The sequence below is a fragment of the Cupressus sempervirens genome, chromosome 5 (assembly GCF_028749045.1).
Source record: "Cupressus sempervirens isolate cs-2001-9-10 chromosome 5, ASM2874904v1, whole genome shotgun sequence".
Lineage (NCBI taxonomy): Eukaryota > Viridiplantae > Streptophyta > Pinopsida > Cupressales > Cupressaceae > Cupressus > Cupressus sempervirens.
Window position 1 is genome coordinate 893,895,888 of NC_143122.1, and position 21,565 is coordinate 893,917,452.

At 33.7% G+C, this 21,565-nt stretch overlaps 1 pseudogene; it reads left to right on the forward strand.

The window, feature by feature from the left end:
- The first annotated feature begins 16,917 nt into the window (after positions 1-16,917).
- On the forward strand, positions 16,918-21,320 carry LOC149558809 (osmotin-like protein; annotated as a pseudogene).
- The last annotated feature ends 245 nt before the right edge of the window (positions 21,321-21,565 follow it).

Consider the following 21,565-nt stretch of genomic DNA (forward strand, 5'->3'; position numbering starts at 1 on the left):
AGTATACTTTAAAATGATTATATTCTAAATCTTATGTGCATAATGTATCCTAAAATATCTAAGAACAATATTCTCAGAGCCCATTTATTGTTTAGAATTTAAAGATAAACTGACTATAATATTTGTACATAAAACTAGTAGATTTTTGGCAAATAAATGACTGTGACTAAAACTTTTAGTCACATGACCAAGAATTTTAATCAAATGACTAAAATTGATCAAATTCTATTAATGTCTTGCAATTCACTAGTGTAAATGACTAAATAAATGATTTATTTGATCATCGGGTAAAATAATAACTAAATAATTAGTCACATAGATAAAAACAACTAAATAAATGACTGCATCTATGACTAAATAATAAAATATTACTCTTTTATTCATATTTCATGTATTTATTTTTGTTATTTATTTATTGCCATTTTAACAAAAGATGATTCTATTCTATTTTTAATAATATTATTAAATTATAGTTAGGTGCTAATACTTGTAAACTCATTTTTTCGTTTGGTAGAATAAGTTCACCAATCTAAACAATAAGTTAAATTGAATATTAGAGATATTATGCATTAAATCAATATTGCATAGTTAAATTCCTCATTTAAATCTTTAATTCTTACATCATAAAATTATTAATTCTATTTAATTCGATAAATTTTTCACCTAATCTGAAAGTTTATTTAATTAAATGAACCACTCCCTTTATAATTAAATAAATTAGATACCCTGTTCTAAAATGCACATTAAAATCAATTTCTAAAATAAAATGAAGGAAACTTACACCACATATGTGCACACTTTTAGGCAACTTCCAAAACAATGAACACATGGATCACCAAACATCCAATCTCCACCTTTGCTCACTATTGCATCCCAACCATCCAATCATTTCTATAATATATGGAAGGGAGACCTCTACCTCATTTCAAATGATTCTCACTCAAATTGTGATATTGCTATGGTGCTAGTTTGCACAATGGTTTCTCTTTAAGAATCTTAGATTTTTAAGGATTTAGCTTGTTCTTCATTTATCTATATGTTAGTTTAAACAATATAGATTAACTAGGATGGATTATAATAGTTCATCTTTATTAGTTTAGGCTTGCAATTTTACTTAGCTTTTTATCATTTTTTCTTATGTATGCATTTATGGAGGTCATAAGGTTCTTGCAAATCCATTACATGCAACCTTTTTGAATATTCCGTCTTCCAATGTACCTTGAAAACATCTTGTTTCTCTATCTATGACCTCATTTTAGATCAAAATAGGTTTTTTCATGTTGTGATTAAGAAGTTGTAGATCAATCTTCAAGGGTATAACTAAATAAATGTCTTTGGATAATTTTGGATTTATGGTCTCCATCAATCTAAAATTGTAGATTGCGGTCAATATAAACCAATAAAAATAACAAAGAGGCTAGATTCTAAATCAAACCATCAAAATTTGGCCCCCAAAATTGTACATTCATGTTCTTATGAGTGTTTTGGTTGGTATGTACTTGTGCAATGAATAATTGAAAATGTTCTTTCATATTCTAATTAGAGAAATATAATTTGGAAAGATTGGAATTCACAATTTTAACAAATATGTTCATCAAAGAAAAGGAAATTTTTTTTTTCATTAAAATATAATTTTTAGTTATGCTTTGTTTATGAAATATTTTTAAAAGTGATAGTTTTCATCAATCATAAAATGAGAAATTAAAATAAATTTAGTTTAATCAAATTTGTAATGATTTGCATTGAGTCTTCATAAATCTTAAAATGATTTGCATGCCAAAGACTAAGAAGAATAGAATAGAAAGTTGTGTTTTTATAAAATGAAAAATAATTTAATACTTTAATTTTAAAATTTGTAATAAAACAAAAAATTAAATAAGAAATATTCCATTTCCACTAAACAAAAAATAGAAAGATTACATTAAATATATAAATTTTCGTTTTAATGTCAACTTTTTAAATTTATTCTAACATAAGTTATAAATACATAGATAATTGTATATGGACATGGTTTCAGAAAAGAACAAAAATGTTTCTAAAAATTGAGATTTAAAAGTTTCAACATATTGTTGACATACAATATAAAGTAAGATTAAAGCCTAATAGAAATATTGTTTAAGTGGTTCAAGAATAATAGAAAAATAAATTAGTGCTGTAACTAAATGAATTTATTTATTTAGTAAATATGATCTATAAAAAAATATTTATTAAATATTTTACATTTACACACATGCACAAAAAAAAAAAAAAAAAAAAAATTTCTAATATTCTTTTCCTTGTACTCCATTGTCACTTGTTTTATAATTCATCCACTAGCACTAAATTATGGAGCACTTACATCCGACTACATGAAAGCAACTAATTTCAGGGCAGAAACTATGGCCACTTGTTGTGTAGTAGTAGATGCACTCAAATCTCATGAATTATTATTGTACCAAGTAGTTCAAACCAATACCTTTTTGTTCTTTCATAACAAAATGATTAGATCATTTAGTAGATCTACTCATCAAAATCTTGTTATATAAATAACTATTATTTGTACTCATAAATAGGAAACGGTCCAAACTATGCAAATTGTCCATGCCTATAATAATTATTTTACCATTTCTTGCAATATTGGTGTCATTGTAAAACTTTATAAATCCAAATTATTCACAAAACCTAAGAAATGTGATTCTAGTATCTCTACTAAAACTAGGGTTTTGAAAATGTACTTCAGCTGTAGTGCATACAATGGCACACATTGAGTGTTTGACCAAATGTATAAATGGAGTGTGGAGGCATAGGATGACATGAACAATGAGAATATAAAGGGCAAGAACTAGAAAGAGGAAATTGAAGTCTTTCAGCATATGTAGAGGCAGGGATTGAAGTTGTGCAAATTTACATTTCATTTGGTTCTCATTGCTTGCACTTGTTTGGAAGCTCTACGAGACCAAAAAAATATCCATTATTATGGATTGAGAGTTAGATTTGAGTAAGATGGCTATATAGAAAATTTTCTTCCAGATATGCAAAATGTGGATGTTTTTATAGAGCATGAAATTTTTTTGACAAAATGTTTGAAAAAAGTGTGGTTAAATGGAATTCCATGATTGAGGGATATATTCAAAGAGGAGATTGTGAGGAGGCTTTGCATATTTTCAATTAGATCAAAATTATGGATTAATCCAAAATACACAACATGGACCTCAATGATTTTAGGATATGCAAAAGATTGATATTGGAATGAAGCATTCAGTTCTTTTGTAAATGTAGAAGGCAAATGTGTAGTCTGTATCCAACACTCTGACTAGCACTCTATTAGATTGTGTATACTTTAGATTCGTAGACAAGAGTATGGATGTCCAGTTCTATATAGTTAAAAATGGCTTTATGTTCATGTTACGAATGCTCTTATTGATATGTATGCTAGATGTGGATGTTTGGAAGTTGCAAGATAGTTGTTTAACAAAATGCCAGACAATGAGCTTTTTCATGTTTGGTAGTCAATTTCTTATTTTCCAATCTTGTCCAAAATTTTATTGGGCATTTGGATTTGAATCAGGAGAACCATAATTTAAATCCTAGACAAAACTAAGCCATAGCACTTTCTCAGTTCTACTCTCAAACTCATAGTGAATTTCCACTACCTGTATGATTAGATCATAGATTATGCAATGAAAATACCCATTTTCAAGCAACTCACATAGATTTTAAATTCTTCTTTACTATGGATCTTACAAAAGTTGAATATATCATCAAAGACTAATTTTGATAACTTTACAAAGGATAGTGTTTTGAAGCTTCTAAAATCTATTAATAGGTAATAGAAAAATTGACCCAAGATTTAAGTTTTTTTTTTTTTAATGGTTTTGAAAGTTGTTTCTAATTTCTAGGGGAGTATTGCTCATGAGATTTGGCATGACTTTCTAGGTGATGATATGTTTAACATGGATGGGGAGATGTGGAAACTTCAAATGAAATAAACAAGTTTGAATTTTTCCTCCACAATGCTCTAGATTTAGAGTACAAAGATTTTCAGCAAATATGTAGTAAAATTAAACTTTGTTTTGGAGTGATAGGAGATTAATGATACTATTGTGAATATGTAGGTAAGTTCATTCATTGCATTACATTGTAGAAAATTAAAAAAATATAATCTTCTACCTATTATTTTTCCTTCTTTGAGTTGATTTCTATGAAGATTTCATTAGTGCCCAATCGCGTTTATAATAATAAAGCCACCACTAGTAGAATTTTGGCAAATAAATGACTATGTGACTAAAAAATTTAGTCACAAGACCAAAACATTTAGTCATGTGACTAAAAGTGATCAAACTCTAGTGATATTTTGTAATTATATGTATAAGTGACTAAATAAATGACTAATCTAGTCACTAGGTAAAATCACAAGGTTAGTCAAAGATAAGATACTAAATAAATGATCAAATAAATGACTAAGGAATTGATCACTAATAATTAGTCATCCAAACAAATGACTAAATGCATGAGCGATATTTTTTTTATTATATTAATACAATCTTCAACCTTTTTATAAGTGGCTTGGGAGAAGGTTTCTCTTTAGTGACCTTAATTAACAAGGGCTTGGTGTGTTTGGGAGAAGCATGCGAAATATGAGATTATGGTCTTTTAATTTTTAGGGAAATTAGAAATCTCAACCTTCTCTTGTCGCCATTTTTGTTTAGATTCTTTAGAGGGCTTGTTGTTGAGTAAAAAATACTACGAGAATGACTCAAGTGGGAACAAGAAGACATGGCTATTTCAACCTAGTTATCTCTAAACATTAACTATTCTAATGAGAAGGTTGAAAACTTCATCTAAGTATTTTTCAATAATAAGCATTATAGAGGTGCATATTCGATATAGCATGGTTGTCAAGGTGTGGTGTTTCAAACTCATTAATATGTGTTCCATGAGTAGTGGCTTCCACAAACCCATATCTCATGAGAATGAATGGAAGACCACTTATCACTCATTATATTTAGGTGATTCTAGAAAATCCATGTATATACTCTATGTACAAGGTTGCAAGATTATTTTATAAAATTATAAGTGCGCTCACACACACACATATGTGTATATATATATATATATATTTGTGTGTGTGTATCTATATATATACATGTATGTAGATGTATGTATATACATGTATAAATATCTATATATATGTACATTGTATATATCTATGTATACACACACACATATGATTATACTTTTACATATGTGTGTGTGTGTGTGTGTGTGTGTGTGTGTGTGTGTGTGTAGTAGTAGTAAGTATAAATATTATTAAATTATTAAATTATTTATTTATTTATCATATATTATATTACTCTTTTATTTCTAATCAAATTATATATTTTAAATAGAAAATAATAATTATTAAATTTATTTATTTATTCATGACATTAAGTTTATGATTAGTGCTACATGTAAAATAAGCTTAAAGAGGAGATATATAAGATTCATACAACCTTCCAGATATAATATAGATCAATGAGTTTGACTTGAAAGCTACACACATGATTCCTAATAGAAAAATCACAATTTGAATCGCTATAGAAAATATCTTCTACTTATAGATTCAATTGTCTAACTTCTTCAAATGAAACCAATTTTGAAAATTTTTTCTTTAAAAAAAAAAAAAAAAAAGTGTGTTATTGCTATCAAGATTCAATTGTGTAGTTTTTTGAGTCAAACTCATCGACCCATGTTTCATGAGTAGCGGTTCACAATAACCCATCTCTCACGAGAATGAGTAGAACACTTAGTACTCATTCCATATTGATGGTCACATAGGTATGAATGCTTAAGGGAGGCAAAAAACTTTATTTACCATATATTACATCATTTTAGATTACATGTATGCAAAATGTGGTAACATCGATGCCATCTTTTTGTGCTACTATCTTTGTGTAAGATGAAATAATATTGGAAATTCCTTTATGAAAAATCTAGGAAGTGGAAAAGAAATGCAAAATTGGTTTTTTGTAAAGATTTTAAAAACTTTCAAGAAAATGCAATTGGAAGGCATAAAACTAGATTCTACAACCTATGCCAATATTCTCTCTCCCTATGCCACAATAAGAGCTTAGGAGGGTATGGCTATTTATAAAATCTTATAAGATTAAAAAACGTTGTTAGATGTAGTTGTAACTTCCTTGATAGACATGTTTGCAAACTGTAGAAGCATAGACAATGCATGTGATTTTTTTGTCATGATGACTCAAAGAAATGTGTTCTCATACTCTAAAATAACACTAACAATAATTTACAATAAACTCTTACATCAAATTTGTTTTCAAATTACACATAAATGATGTAATATAATTAGAATAACAAATAATATTTATGTAGATTACAAAGTTCCAACTTCCTATACATTATTATATAACAAATAAAAATAAAAACCTATATTAAAAAAAAAAATAGCTCTCGAAATTTAGTTGTTGATTTTAAAAGTGTACTCTACAAAAACAATATTTACTATGCCAAAATAAGATGTACATTCAAACTTGATGAAAACCATACATTTATTATTTGTCAAATGTTAGGCCTTGCAAGTTTGTTTGTAGGTTTTGTAATATTTATTAACCCAACACGGTGCATTCAAGTTTATCCACAACACCGCCTCCCCCCCCGTCTCCTCTCCCTCTCCATTTCTAGACACATCTCCTTGTATAAATATTATTAAATCAATAAACTAATTTTTAATTTTATATATATGGTTTTATTCTTTTATCTCATGTCAAATTAAATATTTTTAATTAAGTTTTTTTTTTTTTTATCAATCGATGGCCAAGGCCTTGATAAATTTTATTAAACTTTAAAAAGGAAATACAATAGCAATACTCCATTCAAATGGGCACTGGTTGGAAATAACGATTTTTGATTAAGTATTAAATTGTTATTATATAAATTTATTTATTTACATATTAAGTTTATTTTACATGTGATTCTAATCATAAACTTAATGTCATAAATAAATTAATTTATATAATAACAATTTATAAGTTAATTAAAAATATACAATTTTGATTAAAAATATATAATTTGATTAGAAATAAAATAATAATACAAGATATGATAAAACAAAAGTTGAATCTTATATCACTTATATATTTTAAATCTTACAAAAATATATATTTTTATGAAAGCATTTTATGTGAAATGTGAGTGAGCTGTTTACTCAGATCAATGGTTTTTAGTATCTAAGAGAGACATGTGACCTTTAAAGAGATCTGGGCGCTTGTTAGTGGTTTGAGGTTTTGGATTTATGGAGGCGATCATAGAGGTTTCTATGTATTTACAGATCATCAGTGGCTGCTTTGCCTCCACACAGCAGCCCAAAAGAGTTACCAGGTTCTCCTTACTCACTTGTGACAAGCCTCCCACCTTGTTCAATACTTTCTCATTTCTTTTACTATTGCCTAATTAGATGGCCTTCACTGTGACGATTATGTCTCCTTTTTATCCTTCACTGAAACTACACATGTGAATCACTTGTTTAGTAGAAGAGAAGTTTACTATTGTAGACATCAATTATTTCAGGATATAAACCAAATTTGATGAAATTTTGTAGAAACATTAAAGAAAATGTGAATGGTAGGTGTAAAGTAGGACTCCACAACTTTTGCTAATATCCTCTTCACTGATTTCAAAATGAGAGCTTTTGAATAGGGAACGGGTTCCCATCAATGTGTAAAGAATACATGAAGTTTTTTCAGATGATGTTGCAAATGCATTAGTAGGCATGTATGCAAAATATGGAAGCATTAGGAAGGCACGTGAACTGTTTGACAAAATTGCTCAAAGATATCTCATCTAATGGAATGTAATGATTGTAGCATCTATACAAAATGATTTGTTGAAATTCTTTAAAAACCTTTAAAGAAAATGCAATTAGTAGGCCTATGGCCAAATTCTACAACCTATACTAACACTCCCCCACCTATGCCAAAATGGGAGCTACGGAGGCCACTGGGCTACAACTTTTCAATTTCAAACAAGGATGGTGCTTGCTAAGTAAGAATCATGTTAGTGTTTCTGAAATTGGATTTTACATTGCAAGATGGATTTGATTTGAAGATGGCATTCATTGGAATTCTAATCACACAAGCTAGGGTTGTCGTGCCCTAGTTCTACGCACCCTCTTTGTTTTTGGGTAACCTCTGTGCATGCTGAAGGGGGATTTGGTGGTTTCCACATTGGGGGGTGGGTTTTTGACCGTGTTACTATGATCTTGGGCTATGATAGTGGTCTGAACCTTTCTTCTTTTCTTTTTTCTTCTTACACTAGGATCTAGATCCCCAGGGACTAGGGTGTCATTTCTTTTTTCCCCACTCTTCTTGATGAGGTTGTGATGTAGGACCATCCAGATGTATAAGGGCAATCCTGTGTCACCCAAAAAAAATATAATTAGACTTAGTTTTTGTTTCATGTGTTTTCATTTTTGGACACCCATTTGGGTCAAATAAAGGTTCCAACTCTCACAGTTCAACTATCAGTGTGCTAGAAAATCTTGAAAAAATAGGGATATGTAATTGGGCCATTATTTCGGTAAACTAAAAGGTGTGAATTGGACGAATGAATTTAATTGTGATTTAGAGAATTCTAGAAAATGAATTAGGTCAAAAGGCCCCATGGTTTGAAATTTATTGCAATTTTTTGAGTTTTGGAGACCTCCTAAGAATGCTTCAAAGTCAAGTTAGGGGCATTAAATGACCTCAAAAAGGGCCAAAAATGGGGGATGAGCTAAGCTAGTCCATAGGGCTATATATTTCTTTGAGAGCTTTCCAAAAATGTAAATGGTTCATCAATCGGAGCTATATTTCAAAAGTTATGCCTCTCGAGAGTTCGATTACCGTTTTTGGATTCTTCTAGATTTGCGCTGACTTCTAATGTAGCTTCTAGAACCTTCTATTTGGTCGGTGGATGCCTACTAGCACTTTCTAGAATGTATTCCAAGTCCTTAACCCTTTGAGGTCTATTTAAGGAGATTCCTAACATTGTAAAAGGCAGTTCGGAGTGGAGTTTGAGAGAAGGTATTGAAAGAGGAAATTATCTCCAGATTTATGCTATTGTAAGCCCTTAGGGCATGTTTTGAAGTTTATTTTCCCTGTATTGTTGTACTAGCTTATTTTCTTAGTTAATATAATTTTCCCTTTTTTTTGTGTCCATTCTGTTCTTGGGTTGTGTCCCCATCAAGTGGCATCAGAGCCGATTTTCCTGAGTGTGTAGATAGAGTGCCAACTGTGATGCAGTTTGCACTAGGACTGTGTGGTTGTGGGTTTGAGTTAAGAAGATGCCTCCATTAAGAGAGCATGATGGAAGGGCCAAAGATATTAATCCTAAGGAGATTAGAGCCCTCCAAAGGCAGGTACAAGCATTGCAAGAGGAGCTCTGTAGAGGAGCAACTGTGGCCGTAGGTGATGAAAGTGAAGATGACACCGAAGAAGATGAAGTTGGACCAGAAGGAGAATTTGATGGGAAAGTTTTGAATCATGCAGAGGAAAGGATTTTTAGTGCCATTATCAAGTTTGGGAAAAGACCTACAATTGAAGTGGGTGTATTTTTAGGAAATTTGAAACCAGATGAGTTGATCGATTGGATCAATGAACTGGAAGAATAGTTTGAGTATGAGGATATCAGGGACCCAGATAGGGTTAAGTTTGCAAAGGCCAAACTAAAAGGCCATGCCAAAATCTGGTGGCAAGAGGTTCAATTAGAAAGAAACAGAAGAGGAAAGGAGAAGATCACAAGATGGGATCGCATGGTGGAAAAATTGAAGAAGCAGGTCATTCCTGCAGACTACGAGCTTGATTTGTTTAAGAATATGCATGGGTTAAAGCAAGCAGGAAGATTAGTCCAAGAATATAAAGAGGAATTTTACTGACTCTTGATTAGAGCAGGGCATGAAAAAGCAAATAAGGAGAAGGTTTCTCGTTATATCAATGGGTTGCGACCTAACATTGAGGAGGAATTAAGTCTGGTAAGAATGACCAGCGTTAAAGAGGCATACCAGTTTGCCCTACGAGTTGAAGAGAAGCTGAATAAAAGGTTTGAAGGAAGAAAAAGAGGGCATGGTCAAGGAGGAAGGGGAAGCAGTAGATCATCAGGAGGCCACAATGAAACCCAAAAGAAAAATGAAGATGTGGGTACTAGCAGGAACCAGAGGAATGAGGGTTTCAACCACTCCCATGATCAAGACTTTGGAAATCAGAGAGGAAGAGGTAGAGAATGTGGACAAGGAATAGGAGGCTTCTGTGGTACTTGTTTCCATTGCAATGAAGAAGATCATCATGCCTTTGAATTCCCTCAACGACAAGGAAGGACAGATAGGAGAGCTGAGGGCCAGGCTAGGGTTGCTCATGTGGATGAGGATGCACAATCATCACATTTAGAGGATGCAGAAAGAGGAGAGACCTTGGTAAATGAAAGAGTCATACTAAGTGGTAAGATTGAACTAAGACAATGGAGGAGTTTATTCTGTACCAGATGCAAGTGTAAGGATAAATGTTGTGATGTTATCATTGATGGTGGTAGCACTGATAACTTGGTATCAGAAGAGATGGTCTCTAAGCTAAAGCTCAAGAGGGAGAAACATTACCGACCCTATCAGATTGCTTGGGTAAAAGATGATCATAAGGTCCTAGTAAGTGAACAATGTCTAGTGAAATTCAAAATTGACAGTTACCATGATGAAGTTCTCTGTGATGTTATTTCGATGGATGTTTTCCATCTATTGTTGGGTAGACCATGGCAGTTTGATAGACATGTAGTACATGATGGACATGCAAACACATACTCTCTGACAAAGGATGGAGTTCGCCGCAAATTGAAGCCCATGAAAAACGAAGGTGAAAAGGTATGTAGCAGTGCTAGGATTTGTCTTGTTGATGAAAGGAAGTTTTTAGATGGCATGAAACATTAGCATATGTGCTATGCTTTGATTCCTAGGAAAGATAAAGAAGGTAGTAGTGAAATACCACTTAAAGTTTCAGATTTATTAGGGGAATTTGGAGATATTATATCTGATAATGTTCCAGATGGATTGCCACCAGTAAGGAAAATTAGTCATTAGATAGATCTGATTCCAGGAGCTAGTTTTCCTAACAAGGCTGCTCACAGGATGACTCATACTAAAACAGAGGAGCTAAATAGACAGGTTCAGGAGCTGTTGAGGAAGGGCTTGATTTGAGAGAGCCTGAGTCCATGTGTAGCACTTGCAGTACTCGCACCAAAGAAGGATGGAGAGTGGAGGATGTGTACAGATTCTCGAGCTATAAATAGGATAACCATCAAGTACTAGTTTCCTTTTTCCAAGGATGGATGATCTTATGGACTGCTTGAGTGGAGCTCAGTACTTCACAAAGATAGATCTCAAGAGTGGCTATCATCGGATATGGATTCGTGAAGGAGATTAGTGGAAAATAGCCTTCAAGACCAAGGAGGGTCTTTATGAGTGGTTAGTCATGCTCTTTGGATTCACGAATGCCCCAAGCACCTTCATGCGGCTCATGAATGAGGTACTTAAGAAGTTCTTGGGAAAATTTGTTATTGTCTATTTGGATGATATTTTAATTTTCAGCAAGACTTTGGAAGAACATTTATTGCATATCCATAGTGTCCTTGAAAGGCTAAGGGAAGAGAAACTGTTAATTAATCTGATGAAGTGTATCTTTGCAAAAAGGGAGTTAGTCTATTTGGGATTTGATATATCACTTGAAGGTCTCAAAATGGATCCAAAGAAGGTAAAAGCCATCTTGGAATGGCCTACTCCAAGGTCTTCTACTGAGGTAAGATCATTTCATGGTTTGGTTAGTTTTTATAGGAAGTTTCTTAAGAATTTCAGTGGCATATGTGCACCCCTAACTGATACAATAAGAGGGGATATAAAAGAGTTTAAATGGACTGCAACAGCTACGAGAAGTTTTGAATTGCTGAAGAAGAAGGTGACAAAACAACCAGTGTTGGCACTTCCAGATTTTAGAAAAGTGTTCCAGGTGGATTGTGATGCTAGTGGTAGCGCTATTAGGGCTGTATTAAGCCAAGAAGTAATGTAGGTTGAAGTAGTTGGGTTTGATGAACTCAAGAATTTGTACCTTGAGGATCCTGATTTTGCTGAAGGATGGAAAGCTTGTAAAGAGTCTATTGCTATAGATAGAACCAAGTGGTTAGACTATTTGATTCAGGATGGCATGTTTTTCAAAGGTAGTCAACTATGCACTCCAAGGAGCTCCATGAGGAAAAATTTGATTAAGGAGAAACACAGTGGAGGGATGGTAGGACATTTTGGTTGAGATAAGACCATTGCCATTCTTAGAGAACATTATTTTTGGCCTCAAATTTCATAGGATGTGAAGAAGTTTGCACAGATTTGCTAGGTTTTTCAAGTTGCCAAGGGGTTTAGTCACAATACTAGCCTATATCAGCCATTGCCTATTCCATCAAGGCCATGGGAGGACATAAGTATGGATTTTGTTCCTGGATTGCCAAGGACACAAAGGGGTAATGACTCGGTATTCGCGGTGGTTGATAGGTTCTCCAAAATGGCACATTTCATTCCATGCCAGCTGTATTAAGCCAAGAAGTAATGTAGGTTGAAGTAGTTGGGTTTGATGAACTCAAGAATTTGTACCTCGAGGATCCTGGTTTTGCTGAAGGATGGAAAGCTTGTAAAGAGTCTATTGCTATAGATAGAACCAAGTGGTTAGACTATTTGATTCAGGATGGCATGTTTTTCAAAGGTAGTCAACTATGCATTCCAAGGAGCTCCATGAGGAAAAATTTGATTAAGGAGAAACACAGTGGAGGGATAGTAGGACATTTTGGTCGAGATAAGACCATTTCCATTCTTAGAGAACATTATTTTTGGCCTCAAATTTCATAGGATGTGAAGAAGTTTGCACAGATTTGCTAGGTTTTTCAAGTTGCCAAGGGGTTTAGTCACAATACTGGCCTATATCAGCCATTGCCTATTCCATCAAGGCCATGGGAGGACATAAGTATGGATTTTGTTCCTGGATTGCCAAGGACACAAAGGGGTAATGACTCGGTATTCGTGGTGGTTGATAGGTTCTCCAAAATGGCACATTTCATTCCATGCCAGCTGTATTAAGCCAATAAGTAATGTAGGTTGAAGTAGTTGGGTTTGATGAACTCAAGAATTTGTACCTCGAGGATCCTAATTTTGCTGAAGGATGGAAAGCTTGTAAAGATTCTATTTCTATAGATAGAACCAAGTGGTTAGACTATTTGATTCAGTATGGCATGTTTTTCAAAGGTAGTCAACTATGCATTCCAAGGAGCTCCATGAGGAAAAATTTGATTAAGGAGAAACACAGTGGAGGGATGGTAGGACATTTTGGTCGAGATAAGACCATTCCCATTCTTAGAGAACATTATTTTTGGCCTCAAATTTCATAGGATGTGAAGAATTTTGCACAGATTTGCTAGGTTTTTCAAGTTGCCAAGGGGTTTAGTCACAATACTGGCCTATATCAGCCATTTCCTATTCCATCAAGGCCATGGGAGGACATAAGTATAGATTTTGTTCCTGGATTGCCAAGGACACAAAGGGGTAATGACTCGGTATTCGTGGTGGTTGATAGGTTCTCCAAAATGGCACATTTCATTCCATGCCAGCTGTATTAAGCCAAGAAGTAATGTAGGTTGAAGTAGTTGGGTTTGATGAACTCAAGAATTTGTACCTCGAGGATCCTGATTTTGCTGAAGGATGGAAAGCTTGTAAAGAGTCTATTGCTATAGATAGAACCAAGTGGTTAGACTATTTGATTCAGGATGGCATGTTTTTCAAAGGTAGTCAACTATGCATTCCAAGGAGCTCCATGAGGAAAAATTTGATTAAGGAGAAACACATTGGAGGGATAGTAGGAAATTTTGGTCGAGATAAGACCATTGCCATTCTTAGAGAACATTATTTTTGGCCTCAAATTTCATAGGATGTGAAGAAGTTTGCACAGATTTGCTAGGTTTTTCAAGTTGCCAAGGGGTTTAGTCACAATACTGGCCTATATCAGCCATTGCCTATTCCATCAAGGCCATGGGAGGACATAAGTATGGATTTTGTTCATAGATTTCCAAGGACACAAAGGGGTAATGACTCGATATTCGTGGTGGTTGATAGGTTCTCCAAAATGGCACATTTCATTCCATGCCACAAAACTCACGATGCTATCCATATTGCAGACTTGTTTTTCAAAGAGGTGGTAAGACTACATGGTCTTCCAAGAAGCATAGTTTCTGACAGAGATATTAAATTTGTGGGGTATTTCTAGAGGACATTGTGGAAAAAGTTAAGAACCAACTTGAAATTTAGTTGCACGCATCACCCACAAACTGATGGCCAAACAGAAGTAGTAAATAGAAGTCTAGGCAATTTGTTGAGATGTTTAGTTGGGGTTAAGCCCAAGGGATGGGATTTGATTCTACCACAGGCAGAGTTTGCTTACAATAACTCTATAAATAGGAGTACTATAAAATCACCATTCCAAATTGTATATGGGAATAACCCAAGGACTGCACCAGAATTGAGGAAGATAGAGCAAGGGGAGAGGACAAGTGCTGAAGCGGAGGAATTTGCTGAACATATCAAGCATCTACATGAGGAGGTTCAGGAACACATTACCAAGATGAATCAAGAGTATAAAGCTAGGGCTGATCAAAGGAGAGGACATAAGGAATTCCAAGTAGGGGATCTAGTCATGGTGCAAGTTTACGAAAAGAAAGATTTCCAGCTGGTACTTACAACAAGCTAAAAATGAAGAAATTTGACCCCTACAAAATTTTGAAGAAACATGACTTAGGAAATGCATATGAAGTGGAGCTACCAGATGGTATTCACATTTCTCCCATTTTCAACATTGCAGATTTAACAGAGTATCATGATGATGGTGTAGATGAGGAGCTGGTGTTAGAGCCATGTCCAATTCCTGCTTCTAAGGAGGACATAGAAGACATTCTAGATCATCGTGTGGGTAGGAGTACCAAAAATAGGTAGTATGAAGAGTATTTGGTCAAATGGAAAGGACGACTGATCGAGGACTCAACTTGGATTTCAGTAGCTGAGGTTTACCATTTGGGATTTCCTCTACCATTCATAAAGTGACAGGGTCACTTTTCAATCTACCCTGGCTGTCTGATGCAGGAGCATCCAGAGGTATAAGGGCAATCCTGTGTCACCCAAAAAAAAAAAGTACTTAGAATTAGTTTCTATTTCATGTGTTTTCATTTTTGGACACCCATTTGGGTCAAATAAAGGTTCCAACTCTCACAGTTCCACTATCAGCGTGCTAGAAAATCCTAAAAATATAGGGATATGTAATTGGGCAATCATTTTAGTAAACTAGAAGGTGTGAATTGGCCAAATGAATGTAATTGTGATTTAGAGCATTCCATAAAAATAATCATGTCAAAAGACCCCACGGTTTGAAAGTTATTGGAGTTTTTCGAGTTTTGGAGACCTCCTAAGAATTCTTCAAAGTCAGGTTAGGGACATTAAATGACCTCAAAAAGGGCCAAAAAATGGGGGACAAGTATAGCTAGTCTGTATGGCTATACAACACTTTGAGAGCTTTCCAAAAATGTAAACAGTTCATCAATCGGAGCTACGGTTCAAAAGTTATGCCTCCTGAAAGTTCGGTTACCATTTCTAGATTCCTCTAGATTTGCATCAATTTCTAACGTAGCTTTTGGAACCTTCTATTTGGTCGTTGGATGCCTACTAGCACTTTCTAGAATGTATTCCAAGTCCTTAACCCTTCGGGGTCTATTTAAGGAGATTCCTGGCATTGTAAAAGGCAGTTCGGAGTGGAGTTTGAGAGGAGGTATTGAAAGAAGAAATTATCTCTAGATTTATGCTATTGTAAGCCCTTAGGGCATGTTTTGAAGTTTATTTTCCCTATACTATTGTACTAGCTTATTTTCTTAGTTAATATAATTTCCCCTTTTCTATTGTGTCCATTCTGTTCTTGGGTTGTGTCCCAATCAGGTTGTTATTTGGAAATTTTCTCTAATAATGATAATTTCTCTCCATCCATAGAGCATATACATATACACTATATTATTGATTCTCACAGAAGATATGGAGAAATACAAGAAACAAATATGTTTTATTTTTTTCAAAACCACTAAGGAAATGACCAGTTCAACAAGTGCCAAAGATTGGATCAACCTATGGCTTCAGCTACTTCCAGCTCTACAAATATCCTAATGAGTAAATTCAGAACTCTTCTACTCAAGTTACTTGTAGATATTATTTCTTATAAATTAGTTACTCCTTACATTAAATGGTGTTAAGTCTAGTCAATTAAATGTATTTATTAATACATAAATATATTGGATCATTTTATGGCTTCAACTACTCCCATCTCTGCAAATATCATAACTGGCAAGTTCAAAAACTCTTCCACTCAAGTTACCTGTAGATGTTATTTCTTATAATTATTTACTCCTTACATTAAAGGATGTTAAGTCCATTCAATCAAATGTGTTGATTAATACATAAATATATTGAATTTGATTTTAGAATTCATCATCTGAAACACTTGCATATTATATAATTTTTTTTAAAATGGCAAATTTTAGATGAGTTTTTGCTTCAACTATTACCTTTTTGTATGGCATGCTTACTCTTTTTTACCTTTAATTTTTTCATTTGTATTGGATTCTTTTGTTTGAATATCTATTTTACCTATACTTCAATAATCTTCTTCTTTGCACTTAGAAATCTCAATTTGTTTTTGAACCGAATGGTTAGAAAACATAATGTGATGAAATACATTTTTCTTTTTGCTAGTCTTGCATGGCCTTGCATTGGGGTCCATGGGGCTACATGCAATTTTTTTGGCTTGATCATATCTCACATCTTCTCTCTTCTTTAATACCATAATTAGTTCAATGTCAATATGGGGGCTTGTTATGCCATTTTCTTTATTTTTTGGTAAGTCTAGCTGAAGATAGTTCAAGATATACCTATAAATTCTATTTTTAGTTCCTGCCATGCAGGAAACTATTTCCTAGAGTTCTTTGTTAACTTGTTATTAAAATATTTTTATACATCCAATCTCTATGGCTACATTTTTAGTCCCTACCCTATCTTATTCTTCTACCATGGCTGAAGCTACTTGATGTTTAATCACTGGTAGGGGATATTTAGATATTCACAACAATCGACGCAAGATAAGAGGGGATAATCAACAATTGAGGCTAGAAAAGAGGGGAGAACCAAGGTGGATGATAGGACCTCATAAAGGGTTTGGCAGGCTTTTCCATAGAATGAGGTTTAGGGCCGATCATTGTTGGGGGATTACCAAAAGCACCAGCTACCTACCATGGCCTTCCCTCCCTCATGCAGGTGTGATGCGTGCCTTTATCTTTGGATTGTAGCAGACCCCGATGGCGATTAAAAAATGGAACTAGATGAGCTTCTTCTGTGCAAGATATGTTTGTTGTACCGGTGAGAGGAATAGACTAATGTGTTTGTGGAGGCTTTCAAGAGGTACTCTAACCCTTATTTTTTGTTCTAGTGCTTCTAAACAATTCACACCATTAGAGTTTGGGGTTTTCTAGCCCATTGGTTTATACTAATCTCTTTATTGTGTCAATATTTCTCCATCTAGCAAAATATCATAGGACTGTATGCTTCACATTACTAGCCTTCTCTTGCTTCATAATTGGTACTTTTAGTCTAATTGTCTGTGCTTGATAACTCTTGCCCAATTAGGGTTTGCTTGATATTTTAAAAATATTTCAAATCGAGGAAAAAAATGCCCTCAATGTGTGATGCCTGCAGTGTTGCAAAAAAATGAAGTAGAACACATACACCACTGGCTAGAAAACTTGCTCTTGGCTCTAAGTAGAAGTACATAATGTCGCTTATGCCCCCAACTGTCCCTGTATCATCCTGGTAGGTGTGGGATCTTACAGAATAATGAACGAAATAGTCTACCATGCTAAACCTCTGCCTATGCCTATGCAGTACTATCAACCTATTCTTGTTCCACATTCAAGATTACTTTTGGAACTAAGTGTTGGGAGAAGATGATAGATAGCTAGGTTCTAAGACAAGATTTCTCAAACCAAAGGTGTATCATTTCTCACCAAGTGTCAGTAGAACATACAGAACATAAATCTCGAATATGCCCCACAAATTTCCTATTCTTGTTCTTCATATGAAAAATCAAACAATGTGAGTGTCGCTTCTCTTTTCTCCTTCTACAACTCAGCTAAAAGAAATCAGATTATGTGGTTGCTGGTAAGTTTTAACCCCTCTCTAATCCAACTGAAAAAAATTAGATTAGTGGTTAATCTATACCTTTTACCCCTTCTCTAACCCAGCTACAAGAAATTTGATTAAGTGGTTGCTACTTAACATTTATTCACTTGCTAACCCACCTAAGAGAAATCATATTAGGTTAGCTTTGTCCTTTTCGGTTAGTTTAGAAAATGTTGTAGTGTTGGATACACTAAATCCACCAAAAAATTAGCTTGTCTATTATCTATTATTGAAATAGAAATGCAACATAGTTCCCATCAAAATTTTAGATCTTTTCAAATAGAAAAACCTTGTCACATATTTAGAAATAGTAGTCAGAAGCCTTAAAATCGCTTCTCTTTTATCACTTTACAGTACTCCAGTGTAACATCTCTATTTAACAAGTATTCATCCTGCTGACAAATATTTCCTAATTATGAAGAAATCATCCTCCTCACATGCCCATTGTATCGGCAGACCTCATATATGTGTGGTTGCATAGAAAACTACTCAAGAGCTATACATCTTCCATTTATTGAAAGCAATATTTATTATTACAAAATCACGACACTTTCTACACAATTGCTTTCTTAAAAGAATGTCGAACCAACTATAGAGCTATTCAAAAAATATGATTTGGACTGGACTTGTTGTAGATTGTTGAAATCATCTATACAACATTCAAGAAAACTAAATTCAATTTAGGTTTTTGTTCATTCAATTTTTTTTTGATTAATTGTTCATTCAATTTTTCAATATTGTTAGGAATGAAATTTAAGATTTTATATCTGTTGTTAGGGTGTTCTATCAATGCACTATCAGTTTTCCCTCTAAAGAGTCTAGCTTTATTTCAATTTTTATTTTTTCATCTCTCTTGAACTATGATGGAAATACTTGGGAACTCTTAGTTGAATCAAGCTCTACTAATTTACTTTTCATTTACTAATTAGGAGTCAAACTTAGAACCTCCCATCGTCGAGCTACCATCTTAAATTGAAATCCTCTTATTTTCCAAACAATTTTAATTACCCAAATTGTCTTCTCACCACATTTACAACACTTAACAATCATGGGTTGATTTTGATCTTGAATTGATCCAAAAAAATCTTTCCCTCTAAACTTTCGTTCCACAAAGCCCTCATATATTGGTTAATACATAATGATAGGTGACCTACTAAAGATCAGATTGCAACATTTTTGTTGATCTAGAGATTGATTCTGAGGAAAAAAGATGACAATTTTTTTCTAAATAAACCTATTAATACTTTCTTTTTCTCAGTATTCTATTATTTTTTTAGATTGGTGATTTGGAAAAAATGTCAAGTCATGTAAGGCCTAGACGCGCAACCCTTAACAATTTTCTAAATATTTGACATCCTTCAAGCTCCTTGTAGATTCAAATTCCATAAAGTGTCAGAATTGAGATGGCCAAGTAAATTCCATTCATAAAATGAAAGTTTGGTCAAGCGAAAAGAGTTCAAGGAAGTCCAATGTGTAGGTCAAACCCTATACTCAAAGCAGGCTAGTCAATAGAGAAGAATATATATACCATCATGTGATAAATGTGCAATACATTATTGCCAAAATTAACCAATGACTTGTGGGTCAAAAATATCATTTTCTTCATTACCTAATTTAATGTTATTGTGTTCCCTAACCATATTTATTTTCATTTTCTTCCCAAGCTGCAATTGAACTACATGATATTTATGTAAAATACTACGTTGAAACATTAACCCTTAATAGATCTCTGCTTGCATAGCAATGCATTGATGGGTAAAATACCCCCTTCCATAGCTCAACTCTCATCTCTATATATGCTTGATCTAAGAAACAATACATTAGATGGTTCCATCCCCCTCAAAGTTAGATGCTATTTCAAGTTGCATAATCTACTCTCTTCCATCTGCTATGTCTTTCTACTGCAATGCTCTCATTTACCTCAACACTGCCTATTCCACCCAAGTAACTCAATCAGTAGCCAAGTAACTCAAACCCACCTAGCCATTCCTCCCTTCACCTAACCTCTACCTCTCTCTTTATTCACTTGGTAGAAACTAAGCTGCCCTGTAACCCTTGTTTTATTATAGCTAGGGTACTGTAAAACAAGTGATTTTCTCTGTGACCTTAGATGGAGAGAGAAAATCTTCAAAAAAGTAAATAAGTAGCATTTTTCACTCCATTCTTTGGGTTACAAGGAATGGCAGGTGAAAATATGATGGTGGGTAGTAGCTATAAAAGAAAGCCATAGATGATAAGCATGGTGAACAATTGTAATTTTAACATATGGCTTAGAGTGTAGTCAATGTCAGGGTACTCTATTCTAGCCCTTGGAGGGTTTCCTTTGAAACCCAATGAGCTCAAAAGCCTCAATGTACCAAAAGAGTATGAGGATCACATCTGGGGTAGGAAAAGATGCAATTTCACACATCAAAAAATCTACCTCATAGGAGACTGCTGTGGGGAACTATAGTGCAGTGGTACAAAGGGGAAAAAAACCCTATCACTTTTGTTGAGCTATCATTCTATCATAACATCACATCTTATACAAAAAATATTTTTAATGGACTCAACTTTCCCTTAAACATTACAGCTCATCTACATGAAGGTAATCTTAGCAAGGCAATATGCAAAGGTGATGTCCTCAACACTTTTTCTCATATTATGCAAGTGAAGAATGGGGAAGAGGATGGAAGCATCTATCCAACCAACCAAATGGCTGTGATTTGAAATTTATAAATTATCATAAAATTAAAATAGCATTGTTTTGTAATTTTTAATTAATTAATAAATTATAGAAATTAGTCATTCAATCAGTTGTTTAGCCATTGTGGTAGCCTATACGACTGCATGCCAGGATTTGAGAAAATATAAGTATTGTTCTACTAATCAGTATGTCAGTTCTGATGCATGAAATTCTAGTCAATATACCTTGCACTTTAAAAGAACATGCCCTCATGCTTATGAATTTCCTTATAATAGTGTTGATTTGGTTCACACTTGTGTTCACCCTGGAGATATCATACTCATTTTCTGTCACTGACCAACAATGCTAAACTAAATGATTAGGCACTTTGCCTTAGCATTTGGGTTCAATTGTAGGCACGCATGACTATGTCACAAGTTTGAGTCACATTAGTAATTCTCCAATATATCTGATAGCAAATATTGTACACCTTGGAATGGAGTTTTTAGAAATACCTTTGAGTTATTTAGGGAAATGCAATTGATAGACATAAATCTAAACTTGACAACCTATTCCAATATCCTCTAGTCATACATGTTTCC